At 43.2% G+C, this 14,771-nt stretch overlaps 1 protein-coding gene across 6 annotated transcripts in view; it reads right to left on the bottom strand.

Annotated features, from left to right (window-relative positions):
* Window positions 1–1,821: 1,821 nt before the first annotated feature.
* The window catches only part of LOC105607815 (DNA-directed RNA polymerase III subunit RPC6-like), a 128,962-nt gene continuing 116,012 nt past the window's right edge, over window positions 1,822–14,771 (bottom strand). For 3 of the 6 annotated variants that reach the window (XR_009595533.1, XR_009595543.1, XR_009595536.1), the window contains one exon: window positions 1,822–3,312. The gene's annotated coding sequence lies outside the window, so the exon portion shown is untranslated. Of the gene's footprint in view, window positions 5,292–14,771 lie in introns of all 6 variants that reach the window. The other 3 variants (XR_009595535.1, XR_009595540.1, XR_009595538.1) reach the window with 1 other exon arrangement.

Consider the following 14,771-nt stretch of genomic DNA (forward strand, 5'->3'; position numbering starts at 1 on the left):
TGTGTCACACTCCACCTACCTTTCTCTCTCCATCCCTCGAGTCGTTCTCTCCCTCACTGCTTCCACAGCAGCAGTACACCTGTAACATACCTCCCGGAGGCCACACATGATGCCACGTGCTGCAGGAACACACAGGAGAACTACTCAGGCACTGCCTCAAGGACAGCTCAGACTCCTGGGGAAGAGGAAGCTAAACAGAGGAGGGCAGGAAGAGGATCTGTGTGATGACAGAGCACAGTGGGAGCCCTGGAGGAGAGACGCTGGGTCCACGAAGGGGCAGGGAGGGAGGGGAGAACTATGAGTATCAGGGCGTTGGAGAGCAGTGCCCCTTGCCTGGGGACATTCAGGACAGAAGGTTGGGGAACTCCAGCAATCCTAAGTGACTAGAGCCAAGAGGAAGGACATTTCACAGTAAAATTTTAAAAAATTCGTAACTGTAGAAAAGTAAACAATAGCAATACAACAGTCCCCCATATAGCTTTCACTTAGATTAATAAAATATTAACATTTTGTCTCATTTACTTTTTCTGTACCTTGAACCCTTTGAGAGTAAGTTGTAATATTGTGATACTTTCAATACTCCCACACCTCTAAATATTGATACAGTATTTCGTAAGATTAAGGATGTTCTCTGACACAGTCATGATATGATTATCAGTCAAGATATTTAACAGTTCAGTTCAGTCACTCAGTCATGTCCAACTCTGCCACCCCATGAACTGCAGCACACCAGGCTTCCTTGTCCAACATCAACTCCTAGAGCTTGCTCAAACTCATGTCCTTCAAGTCAGTGATGCCACCCAACCATTGACAATTACATTTAACAATTGAGAGAGTACTATTACCTAATGCGTGAGTGAGTGAGTGAGTGCGTGCTAAGTCACTTCAGTCATGTCTGACTCTTGGCGACCCCATGGACTGTAGCCTGCCAGGCTCTTCTGTCCATGGGATTCTCTAGGCAAGAATACTGGAGTGGGTTGCCATGCCCTCCTCCAGGGGATTGTCCCAACCCAAGAATCAAACCCTCGTCTCATGTCTCCTGCACTGGCACTGGTCCTTTACCTAATAATATGCTGTGCATATTCAAAATTCAATTGTCCCAGTAGTTTCCATTATAGCTGTTTGTGAATTTCAGCTTTTTGTGTCACTAAGTCATGGCACCCTTGCCCCATCTGTGAACTGAACTCTCTACCTCATCCTGTTCCTGAGTCTCCTCCCTTCCCTGACCTATATCCATATACATATAGGTCACCTATCTCATTCACAGCCCTTAGTTGAATCTCTGTAGCATGGGCTACCTCTGCTAACCCCTGCTTTGTTGTTAAAGCATTCGAGTCTAGAATTAGGATTTACTTTTCCCTTTCTCTCTGATCAAAAGCCTAAATAATCCCAACTAACAAGAGAGTCATAACTTTCTACTAAAAAGAAGCCTGTCAAACAAAAATGCCATACATATCAGACAAAGGTAAGGTCCAGGTTGTGGGCAGGACTGATAGACCATCAAGCTCCTGCCAACCATCTCTCTTTCATCTGCTCACACAGTCATGAAAGGTGAGGCTCCTGACTGCTGGGATGAGACACACACAAACATCTAACCTAGACTCACCACTTGCATCACTTCTTCAGTTTTCCCAGAACATGGAGGTTGGTGCTCAAAAACCCCTCTGAATTTGGCTGTCAGGCCGATTAGGTGATACAACTGCTCTTGTGATAACCCAGGAGGCATTCATATTTTGGTGGGACAAATGAAACATAAAACAGAAGGGATGGGGGAGCCAGGAATTGACTGGACAACAGGCGGCAGGAAAAGGAAGTCTGGGATTGGTGTGAGCCATTCCATTATTTTATTTCCCTTCCAGTTTTATTGAGATATAACTGACATACAGTACTGGATAAATTTCAGGTGGAGAGCATATTGATTTGACTTTCATATATCATGAAATGATTATCACAGTAAGTTTAGTGAACACCGGTCATCTCATGTAGTTACAAAATTAAAGAAATGGAAACTATCTTTCCTTGTGATGAGAACACTTAGGATTTACTCTTGAAAGTGAAAGTCACCTAGTCATGTCAGACTCTTTGGGACCCCATGGACTATACAGTCTGTGGAATTCTCCAGGCCAGAATACTGGAGTGGGTAGCCCTTCCCTTCTCCAGGGGATCTTCCCAACCCAGGGATCAAACCCACGTCTCCCACATTGCAGGCGGATTCTTTACCAGCTGAGCTATGAGGGAGATTTACTCTTAACTTTCATATATAATATACAGCAGTATTGCTTATCATGTATGTCACATTCCTATTATTTAATCTTATAACTGGAAGTTTGTACTCTTTGATTGCCTTCATCTAGTTCCCACCTGCCTCAGTGACCACAAATTTTATCTTTTTTTCCTGTAAATTATTTTTGAAGTACAGTTGCTCTACAATACTATGATAGTTCCTGTTATACAACATCAGTTAAGTTCAGTTCAGTCACTCAGTCGTGTCCAACTCTTTGCGACCCCATGAATCGTAGCACGCCAGGCCTCCCTGTCCATCACCAACTCCTGGAGTTCACTCAGAGTTGCATCCATCGAGTCCGTGATGCCATCCAGCCATCTCATCCTCAGTCATCCCCTTCTCCTCCTGCCCCCAATCCCTCCCAGCATCAAAGTCTTCTCCAATGAGTCAATTCTTCGCATGAGGTGGCCAAAGTACTGGAGTTTCAGCTTTAGCATCATCCCTTCCAAAGAAATCCCAGGGTTGATCTCCTTCAGAATGGACTGGTTGGATCTCCTTGCAATCCAAGGGTCTTCTCCAACACCACAGTTCAAAAGCATCAATAATTCAGTGCTCAGCCTTCTTCACAGTCCAACTCTCACATCCATACATGACCACAGGAAAAACCATAGCCTTGACTAGACTGACCTTAGTCGGCAAAGTAATGTCTCTGCTTTTGAATATGCTATCTAGGTTGGTCATAACTTTCCTTCCAAGGAGTAAGCGTCTTTTAATTTCATGGTTGCAGTCACCATCTGCAGTGATTTTGGAGCCCCCCAAAATAATGTCTGACACTGTTTCCACTTTTTCCCCATCTATTTCCCATGGAGTGATGGGACTGGATGCCATGATCTTCGTTTTCTGAACGTTGAGCTTGAAGCCAACTTTTTCACTCTCCTCTTTCACTTTCATCAAGAGGCTTTTTAGTTCCTCATCACTTTCTGCCATAAGGGTGGTGTCATCTGCACATCTGAGTTTATTGATATTTCTCCCAGCGATCTTGATTCCAGCTTGTGTTTCTTCCAGTCCAGCGTTTCTCATGATGTACTCTGCATAGAAGTTAAATAAGCAGGGTGACAATATACAGCCTTGACGTACTCCTTTTCCTATTTGGAACCAGTCTGTTGTTCCATGTGCAGTTCTAACTGTTGCTTCCTGGCCTGCATACAGATTTCTCAAGAGGCAGGTTAGGTGGTCTGGTATTCCCATCTCTTTCAGAATTTTCCACAGCTTATTGTGATCCACACAGTCAAAACATAGTTATTTGATATTTCTATACATTTCAAACAGATCACCATGATAAGACTAGTTCTAATATGTCACCATACAAAGATATTATATAGATGTTGAGTGTATTTCCCATGCTGTACATTTCATACCTGTTTTCATTTTACTTTGCACCTGGAATTTGTACCTCTAAATCTCCCTCACCTATTTCTTTCCTTCCCTCACCCCCTCCCCTCTGGTAACCACCTGTTCATTCTCTGCATTTACAACTGTCTCTGCTTTGTTATAGATGTTATATATGAAGTGTGGGCTTAATAGTCATGGTGTACAGGCTCAGCTGCCCCATGGCATGTGGGATCTTCATATCTGGATCAGGGATCAAACCCATGTCCCCTGCATTCGCAGCTGGATTCTTAACCACTGGACCACCAGGGAAGTTCCTGTTTTGCTTTTCTTAATCTTGTCTCTTAGAGTCTTACGGCTCAAGTTACCTATATTGAATCTGAGATGTTTCTAAAATTTCACAGTCATATATTCATGACTCATAGATGGGTTTGGGTGGTCCAAACTTCTTAATCCTTCACTTTTAAATCTACACCCTAAATTACTTCCAAAGTAAACCAACTGAACAACAACCAACATCTGATTTCTTTGAAAATTGTTTGTTAAGATTTCACTGGAAAAAGTATCATTTTTCCAGTGACACCATACCACTTGGAATTTCACTAGAAATATTTCCAGCTGCCATTTCTTCTTCTGGGTCCTGGAGTTTGTGAAAAATGACATCTCCTTTTCCAAGTCCTTGACCTAAGTCTCTCAGAAACGTCCTTTTTTTCTTAATACACTGTAGCCAAGTTTAAACTTATTATATTATATTATCACTTTCAAATGACAAAAACATCAATAACCTCATTCTGAGAACATCCATAGTTTGAGCCAATTTTACAAATAGTTCTTGCTTCCAATGGCTTGGATTATACCCAGAATATAACTGATCACACACATACACACATAGATTTTATCCATTAGATAGAGCCAGATAGAAATCTTGGAGAAGGCAATGGCACTCCACTCCAGTACTTTTGCCTGGGAAATCCAATGGATGGAGCCTGGTGGGCTGCAGTCCATGGGATTGCTGGGAGTCGGACATGACTGAAGCGACTTAGCAGCAGCAGCAGCAGATAGAAATCTAATTTATTGAATTCTCTATATTTAGCTATTCCATTTTAAGACAAAATTAGGAAGACAAAACCAAAATAAAATGAATCTGTCTCACTTGCTGCTCTCCTTCTTTGTGGAATTTAATGTTTTATTCAATCTGTTTCCATAATGTGAAGTACTACTGCTTATTGATTTAGCCAATCCATTTATTGGTGCTTTTAATTTAAAATCATTTAAGAGTCTTCTACAAGGCATTTTTCTTTTATAATCACCTCTTAGACTTTACTCCCACATAAACACTTGGGATTTAAAATTCCCAAGTGGGCGTTCTTGCCGGAGTCTAGCCCCTGCAGGATCCAGGGGAACCCTCAGGAGAAACGGCGTTGGAGAATGATTTAGAGAGAGATAAAGAAAGAATGTTGTAGATAAGAAAACAGAGGAGAGAAAGAGGCTGATATTCCTTGGTTTACACAGAAAGCCAATAAAGCCCCAAGACAAGGAGCTTGCCCTGTTCACAGAGGCCGCAGGTGCCCTCCCGGTCTGCCAAGGGAGTAAAGATGCAGAACGCCTTTCCACTGAGGTCTTAGAAACCCAGGCAGAAAAGTGAACGCAGAGAGCCTCTATGCTCCAAGGGATCAACCTGAAAGAGAGAGTGAGAGAGAGAAAGAAAGAAAAAAAAAGAAGAAAGACATGGAGTGACCAAGCTTCGGTGACTGAGGCCCCTAACTTTATTTGCAAAAGGGACTTTTATACTTTGACTTGTACACAGAGGGAAATGAAAGATGCAAGGTCATGTAGAATCAGCCCAAACACTCCAGCAGTTTTGCCCTTATCAAAGCCAGGATTTTTTTTGCATACCTTTCCCACAAATGATGTTGTGTACATTATCTTCTGGCCTTGGAGGCCTGTGGACATTTTATGGCCCTCTTTTGATAAAGGCTGTTCAACCAGAAAACTTATTTTCCCTCAAAGTGCTTTTTCTTTATATTTCTAATCTATGTCAGCCTCAGAAAATGCTAAACAGAGTTACATTTCTCATGGAGCAAAGGTGCAGTGAGTTACAAGAAAGAACCAATTAGCTCAAAGGTCTGATGTGGTTAATTTCAAGGCTACACTTGTTTTTCTTACATTCCAACTATGCTAGCTAATGCACTCCCAGGTGCACAGTGGATAAGAGATATAGGAACTTGGCAGCAAGCATCGGCCCAATAATGAAATCCTACACCAGCACTACTCTAATAACTTTTTAACTCTTTGAAAGGCTCTATGTTTTAGGCTTCCCGTGCCTCTCACAGTTGGGAGGCTGTGAATAATCACATGGGTAGCTGCAAGAGTCTGGATAAACCTGCCAAGCAAGCTAGAATGCTAACAGAGGGGGTTTGATTGGAAATATTCCTCTTATGTCCTGGAGACTTATTAGCTAGAGCCCTAGGTTGATTTTCTCCAGAGAAAGGTGGTCGGGGATAGCCCCCTGTTAATGTCAGGAGAGTTGGTGAAAGGCACAAAATAATAAGACAGACAGATTCTGGTTTGGGGGTAGATGCTCGAGCTGGTCTAGGGAGCCCCTCGAGTCCTGAAGCCTTGCTTATCAGGTCTCTTCCACATGACCTTGTCATGGGTAGGATGGCCTGTGCTGGCTCCCAGCATGTTCTGACATTTAAAATGTCGTTTTCCTCAGCCACATCATCAGCTGGGTCCACATACACATGGAGGAGCAACTAGACCCCACCATTCAATCAATGAGAGGAATATCTATTACAAAAAACACTGCATATGTTTTTATAATTGTGGGGCTTCCTAGGGAGCTGGCTCCTTATTGCCAAATTCAGGCTGAAATTGAAGAAAGTAGGGAAAACCACTAGACCATTCAGGTATGACCTAAATCAAATCAAATGACTATACAGTGGAAGTGAGAAATAGATTAAAGGGACTAGATCTGATAGACAAAGTGCCTGATGAACTATGGATGGAGGTTAGTGACATCGTACAGGAGACAGGAATCAAGACCATCCCCAAGAAAAAGAAATGCAAAAAAGAAAATGGCTGTCTGAGGAGGCCTTATAAATAGCTGAGAAAAGAAGGGAAAAGCAAAGCAAAGGAGAAAAGGAAAGATATACCCATTTGCATGCAGAGTTCCAAAGAATAGCAAGGAGAGATAAGAAAGCCTTCCTCAGTGATCAATGCAAAGAAATAGAGGAAAACAATAGAATGGGAAAGATTAGAGATCTCTTCAAGAAAATTAGAGATACCAAGGGAACATTTCACACAAAGATGGGCTCGATAAAGGACAGAAATAAGCAGAAGACATTTAGAGGTGGCAAGAATACACTGAAGAACTGTACAAAAAAGATCTTCACGACCAAGATAATCATGATGGTGTGATCACTCACCTAGAGCCAGACATCCTGGAATGTGAAGTCAAGTAGGCCTTAGGAAGCATCACTACAAACAAAGCTAGTGGAGGTGATGGAATTCCAGTTGAGCTATTTCAAATCCTGAAAGATGATGCTGTGAAAGTGCTGCACTCAGTGTGCCAGCAAATTTGGAAAACTCAGCAGTGGCCGCAGGACTGGAAAAGGTCAGTTTTCATTCCAATCCCAAAGAAAGGCAATGCCAAAGAATGCTCAAACTACCGCACAATTGAACTCATCTCACACGCTAGTAAAGTAATGCTCAAAATTCTCCAAGCCAGGCTTCAGCAATACATGAACTGTGAACTTCCAGATGTTCAAGCTGGTTTTAGAAAAGGCAGAGGAACCAGAGATCAAATTGCCAACATCTGCTGGATCATCGAAATAGCAAGAGAGTTCCAGAAAAAACATCTATTTCTGCTTTATTGACTATGCCAAAGCCTTTGACTGTGTGGATCACAAGAAACTGTCGAAAATTCTGAAAGAGATGGGAATACCAGACCACTTGATCTGCCTCTTGAGAAACCTGTATGCAGATAAGGAAACAACAGTTAGAACTGGACATGGAACAACAGACTAGTTCCAAATAGGAAAAGGAGTATGTCAAGGCTGTATATTGTCACCCTGCTTATTTAACTTCTATGCAGAGTACATCGTGAGAAATGCTGGACTGGAGGAAGCACAAGCTGGAATCAAGATTGCCAGGAGAAATATCAATAACCTCAGATATGCAGATGACACCACCTTTATGGCAGAAAGTGAAGAGGAACTAAAAGGCCTCTTGATGAAAGTGAAAGAGGAGAGTGAAAAAGTTGGCTTAAAGCTCAACATTCAGGAAACGAAGATCATGGCATCCAGTCCCATCACTTCATGGCAAATAGATGGGGAAACAGTGGCTGACTTTATTTTGGGGGCCTCCAAAATCACTGCAGATGGTGACTGCAGCCATGAAATTAAAAGATGCTTACTCCTTGGAAGGAAAGTTATGACCAACCTAGACAGTATATTAAAAAGCAGAGACATTACTTTGCCAATAAAGGTCCATCTAGTCAAGGCTATGGTTTTTCCAATGGTCATGTATGGATGTGAGAGTTGGACTATAAAGAAAGCTGAGCACAGAAGAATTGATGCTTTTGAACTGTGGTGTTGGAGAAGACTCTTGAGAGTCCCTTGGACTGCAAGGAGATCCAACCAGTCCATCCTAAAGGAGATCAGTCCTGGGTGATCATTGGAAAGACTGATGTTGAAGCTGAAACTCCAATACTTTGGCCACCTGATGTAAAGAGCTGACTCATTTGAAAGATCCTGATGCTGGGAAAGATTGAGGGCAGGAGGTGAAGGGAGGATGAGATGATTGGATTGGGCATCACCGACTCGATGGACATGGGTTTGGGTGAACTCCAGGAGCTGGTGATGGACAGGGAGGCCTGGCGTGCTGCAGTTCACGGGGTTGCAAAGAGTCGGACACGACTGAGCAACTAAACTGAACTGAACTAGGTGGCACTAGTAAAGAACCTGCCTGCCAACGCAGGAGACATAAGAAACTCAGGTTGGATCCCTGGGTTGGGAAGATCTCCTGGAGGAGGATATTTGCAAAACACAATTGGTCACAGTCCACCCTCTGACCACAAGTCACATCCCTTCCATGTGCAGATGAAACCATGTAACTCAAATTGGGGTTTCAACCCATGAGCTGGGACTTGAACTCAGCCAAAACCCAGAGTGGGATTTGAACGAATGTACAGTCTTTTAATTAAGATCACACCTGATCTCAGGACTCAATGCAGCTGAGGTTCTTAATGTCTCATTGCAAAAAGAATTCAGTGAGAGACAAAGTGATAGGTAAGAAGTGGATTTATTTAAAGAAAAACACACTCCACAGACACAGTGTGAGTCATCTCACAAGGCAAGAGCAGGAGCCCCATGGTATGGGGTTGTCAGTTTTTATAGGAGTGGGTTGTTTCATAGGCTAATGGGTTGTAGTATTCTAGCTATTTTGGTGGGGTGGGGATTTCCAGGAATTAGGCCAGACCCATTTTTTTTAATCTTTATGGTTGGCCTGGGCTTCTCTGGTGGCTCCAGATGGTAAAGAATCTGCCTGCAATGCAGGAGTCCTGGGTTCAGTCCTTGGGTTGGGAAGATCCCCTGGAAAAGGGAATGACAACCCACTCCAGTATTCTTGCCTGGAGGATTCCATGGACAAAGGAGCCTGGAGGACTACAGTCCATGGGGGTCAAAAAGAGCCAGACACGACTGAGCAACTTTCACTTCACTCACTTGGAACTGTCATGGCACCTGTGGGTGTGTCATTTAGCTTGCTGATGTGTTACAATGAGCGTATACCGAGGCTCACAGTCTACTGGAAATCAACTCATCCGCCATCTTGGACCTCTTTGGTTCTATCAGTTTCTGTTGCGTCCTTGGCTTTGTCGTTCTTTTAAAGGTTGTGCCCTGCCCCCTTCCCTCCTGTTTCACAGGTACACTCAGTACCTCCCTCAAGTTGCATCTCATTTATGGTGTGTAAGCTATGGTTTTTCCAGTAGTCATGTATAGATGTGAGAGTTGGACCATAAAGAAAGCTGTGAGCTGAAAAACTGATGCTTTCGAATTGTGGTGCTGAAGAAGATTCTTGAGAGTCCCTTGGATGGCAAGGAGATCAAACTAGTCAATCCTAAAGGAAATCAACCCTGAATACTCATTGGAAGGACTGATGCTGAAGCTCCAATACTTTGGCCACCTGATGTGAAGAGCCAACTCATTGGAAAAGACCCTGATGGTTGGAAAGGTTGAAGACTGAAGGCAGGAGAAGAAGGGGATGACAGAGGATGAGACGAGTTTGAACAAACTCTGAGAGTTAGTGAAAGACAGGGAACCCTGGCGTGCTGCAGTCCATGGGGTTGCAGAGTCAGACACGACTGAGCAACTGAACAACAACAATGGCCTCAGCTTACAGCCCAGGGTCTCACCCAGGTGTGGATGAAGGGCTTGTGTGTGGTTTCTCAGGTATAGCTACTTAATCAGGGCTCAGTTCTATTTCCTGCAAGTCCACTGTGGCTCTAGGCATTGCCCCTAGGATCTTTGTTTCTTCTTCTAAGTCCTCCTTCCTTTTCTGTACAGTAGCCTCTGTTTGCAGGTGAGTGGTTTTCTTAGCCTAATCCTAGCCTATAGAATTTCTGGGTCCAAATCATTTTTCTGTTTGTATTGTTCCTTTCAGTTCTAATGCATATAATTTTTTAAAAAAAAAAACAAAACTTGTGGGTATTGCATGCAATTATAATCCAATTTGTCAGACAAAAACCATACTCAAATCACTTCCTGATAATTCCTGCTCTAGTATTTGCCCTTACAATTCTTAGAAACCTATTGTCCTATTAGAGAAAAATTTCCAGGCATACCCTTACTATCTGTAAAAGGCCTTTATTTGAAACACCACCTTAAATCTTTCTGAGGCTTTAACAAAAGTCTTCTATTACATTTTTGGCTTAATCTTTAGAACATGTTTTCCTGAGAAATACCCTGGATTTGACCTCTGCCTATGAGCCATTTCTTAATTTTGGCATTGCTAATCATCTAGAGTGGCTAAGAAACAGCTTTATTTCTGAACTCAGCAAATCCTGAATCATTCACATGTAATATTTGATCTTTTAACTTCACTCTCTTATTTTTAATCTCAGGTAGTGAGAAGTCAAGTGGTACTTTCAGCATTTTGCCTAGAAATTTCCTCAGCTACTTAGCTACACTTCCCACTTTTCATCTAATACAGGGGACAAGATTCCACTATTTTGTAAAGATACTACACATATAACAAAGTTTTCCTTGCATACATCATTCTTTTCTGCTAGTTTCCAGTAACATTTTTATTTTCTTTATGTCCTTACCAATATCCTCCTTAAAGTACTTTAGACTTCTGCTCAGCATCTGATCCTAAAGCCAGCGCCACACATTTCAGGCTTTTGTTTCAGCAGCACCCTACTCACGGTCCCACAATCTGTTCTGGGTGCCTCCTGCTAGTAACAAATCACTCCAAAACTTGGAGGCTTAAAAGACAGACAATTTCATCATCTCTAATGGTTCTGAGGGTCACCAGACCTAGGTGGGTCTCACTTGGAATCCCAGGTAACTACACTCAGGCTGTGACTGGAAGTGAAGTTGTCTTGAAGGATTCCTTAGGCAGACATTTGTCTCTGATGCTTGGTATCAGTTGGGACACCTACCTGTGGTCTCGCCGAGTAGCTTGGGCTTCCTCACAACATGGTAGCTGGGCTCCAAGAGAATAAGGTGGAGGGGATGCATAAATTTTTATGACCTAGCCTTGGGAGTCAGAACACCGTTCCTATTGTACTCTCTTGGTCAAGGCTGTCACCAGGGTCCACTCAAAAGCAAGGTGACCGAACATAAGAAGCATCTCTCAATGGGAAGAAAGCAGTAAGGCAGCCATGTTTGGAAAATACAATCCATCTTAATGTCCCAGGTTAAGTTTTAATCACAAGTGCCATTTTTGCTACAATAGAAACGGGCATAGCTGTATACCTAGCTTATTTGATACCCAAAACTGATAAGCATATTAAAAATTATGTTTTAGTAGTCATATGTGAAAATAATTATAATTATGGCTAGAAAATGGAAGATAATGAAGCATTTCTTTTATTGAACTTAAGTCTGTATCATGTAAGGGTTTTAAGTGAATTTAAAATTATAAAAATAAAATTACATAAATTATGAATATAAATTTTATTATTTAATTATATAATGTAAATTATGTATAAAAATTATATAAATAGTAGAAAAGTTATGGATCCCTACTTTTTTAAAAAATGCATTACTTCTTTGCCATTTGGTTTTTTACTATGTAAATACCTATTTTCTTAACATTTTGCTGTTGAATAGTTAGTGACCTCCACAATTTCTGTGGCCTGTCTTCAAAGAACCGTTTAGAGCTTGGTGCTTCACTATGAGTTGCTTAAGGTTAATTTCAGTTGATTGCAACTATTTTTGCACCTGGTTAATTACATTAACTTCACAGCAGAAAAAAGGTAACTCAGGATAGAAAAACTGCATATAGCCGAGGGCACCATCCCGGCCAATTCTCTTTAAAAAATGCATTCATTTGGCCACGCTGGATCTTAGTTATAGGCAGCATGAGGGATCTTCAGTTGTGACACTGATCTAGTTCCCTGATCAGGGATCAAACCTTGCCCCCACTCCTGCCCTGGGAGTGGGGAGTCTTAGCTGCTGGACCACCAGGGAAGTCCCAGCACTGACCCTCGTGTCTGCATTTTTAAAAAATACAAGTGTACTTCAGAGATTTAAGTTGGAAAAAAATCATCTTTGCTGTTTGCACAGCTTCACTATAGACTCTACTCATTAAAAGACTAATAAGGGAATATTACAAACAGTTCCACCACATATCTGACAGCGCAGATGAAATGGACTAACTACTTGAAAGACTTGTGTGTTAAGTTGGTTTAGTCATGTCTGACTCTTTGCAACCCCATGGACTGTAGCCTGAGAGGCTCCTCTGTCCACGGGGATTCTCCAGGCAAGAATACTGGAGTGGGTTGCCTTTCCCTTCTCCAGGGGATCTTTCCAACCCAGGGATTGAACCCAGGTCTCCAGCATTGCAGGCAGATTCTTTACTGTCTGAGCCACCAGGGAAGCCCTGTGCTGCTGCTGCTGCTACTAAGTCACTTCAGTCGTGTCCGACTCTGTGCAACCCCAGAGATGGAAGCCCACCAGGCTCCCCTATCCCTGAGATTCTCCAGGCAAGAACACTGGAATGGGTTGCCATTTCCTTCTCCAATGCATGAAAGTGAAAAGTGAAAGTGAAGTCGCTTAGTCGCGTCTGACTCTTCGTGACTCCATGGACTGCAGCCTACCAGGCTCCTTCGTCCACAGGCTTTTCCCGGCAAGAGTACTAGAGTGGGTTGCCATTGCCTTCTCTGGGGAAGCCCTATAATTCAACACAATTCTCACTCTTATGTACCTGGAGATAGCACCAGATCTCACATGTTAAGAGTTCAGTCTTGGACTTTCTGGGTGGTGCAATGGGTAAGAATCTGCCTGCTAATGCAGGGTTCAATCCCTAGTCCAGGAAGATCCTACATGCCTCAGAGCAACTAGGCCCATGCAGCACAGATTCCGAGCATGCATGCCACAACTACTGAAGCCAATGAACCCTAAGGTCCACGAGCTACAGCTACTGAGCCTGTGCTCTCAACAAGAGAAGCCACCGCAGTGAGAAGCCTGAGCATCACAACAAAGAGTAATTCCTGCTCACTGCAACTCAAAACAAATATTGAAAAAGAAAGCTTCAGTTTTTTTTCTTTTTTGGCCACATTGCACAGCTTGTGGGATCTTAGTTTCCTCACCAGGGACTGAACCCAGATGCCCCATAGCAGTGAAAACACAGAGTCCTAACCACTGCACCACCAGGGAAGTCCCCAAAGTTCAGTCTTACAAGACTGCCTCTCCCTTCATCGGCCCCCACACACGCGCACACAAGCATGTGTGCACACATGGCAGATGCCAACTGTGAGTCCAAGTTATCAATTGTGCTTCTAACCAACTGGCTAGAGATGGGAGGTTCCAGCAAACCGCTGCCCCCCCCCCTCACAAATTGGGTTCAGTTAACTTGCTAGAGAGCCTCATAGAACTCAGAGCAACATTTTACTTACTAGACCACTGGTCTGCTGTAAAAGGACCTAACTCAGGAATAGCTAGATAGAAGAGATGCATAGGGGAAGGTATGAGGAAGGGCTCAGAGCTCCCAGGTTCGCTCTGAGGGTAACACTCTCCCTAAATCTTCATGTGCTCACTAATGCAGACACTCAGTCATTTTGGGTTTTTATGGAGGCTTCATACATTGTCATGGGGCTTCCAAGGTGGCACTAGCAGTAAAGAGACTGCCTGACAATACAGGAGATATAACTGACGCAGGTTCGATCCCTGGGTCGGGAATATCTCCTGGAGGAAGAAATGGCAACCCACTTCAGTATCCTTGCCTGGAGAATCCCATGGATGGAGGAGCCTGGTGGGCTGTGGTCCATGGGGTCACAAAGAGTCAGACACGACTGAGCGACTAACACACAAACACATCGTTATGAAGCAGAGTTCCTCAAAAAACCAAGTTCCTCACTCAAATTTATGATTAACCTCTCTATCCAAAGCTTTACTCATTTTCTTGTCCCATACGCGATCCCCCTCAAGATTGAGAAGGATCAGAGAAAAGGGGGGATTGTGACTGAGCAGGACCCTATGAGGGCTTCCCAGGACAGATTCCCCACTCTCCTGCCCGCCACCTGCCTTGTTTGTCGAAAGCCTTTAGCCTCTGAGGCCTTCTCAGAGCTTGAAAGAACAAATTTAATGGGAAGAGAGAAAAATGCAGAAACAAAGGAGAACAGTTAAGCAAAACGAAGTAATAATAGCTTACCCATTAAACAAAGCCAAAGGCCTTTAGTACCTCCTCAAGGGCTACAGAAAATATTCTGAGTCATATCCGTTGAGCTGTTTTGCAGATACTGAGACCCCCACCAGGTGAAAGTAGTTACCTGGATGCTGACCACAAGCATGGAGACCCCAGATAGGTTGGAACCAGAAATCTGATGCTGCTGACCCCCAGTTCCCTCACCACCAACCAGTCAGAAGAATGTCCACGAGCTGACCATGCACCCCACAACCCTCTCCACTGCATCTTCCAAAACCGTTCTTTT

Source organism: Ovis aries, chromosome 11 (assembly GCF_016772045.2).
Source record: "Ovis aries strain OAR_USU_Benz2616 breed Rambouillet chromosome 11, ARS-UI_Ramb_v3.0, whole genome shotgun sequence".
In the NCBI taxonomy this organism is placed as follows: Eukaryota; Metazoa; Chordata; class Mammalia; order Artiodactyla; family Bovidae; genus Ovis; species Ovis aries.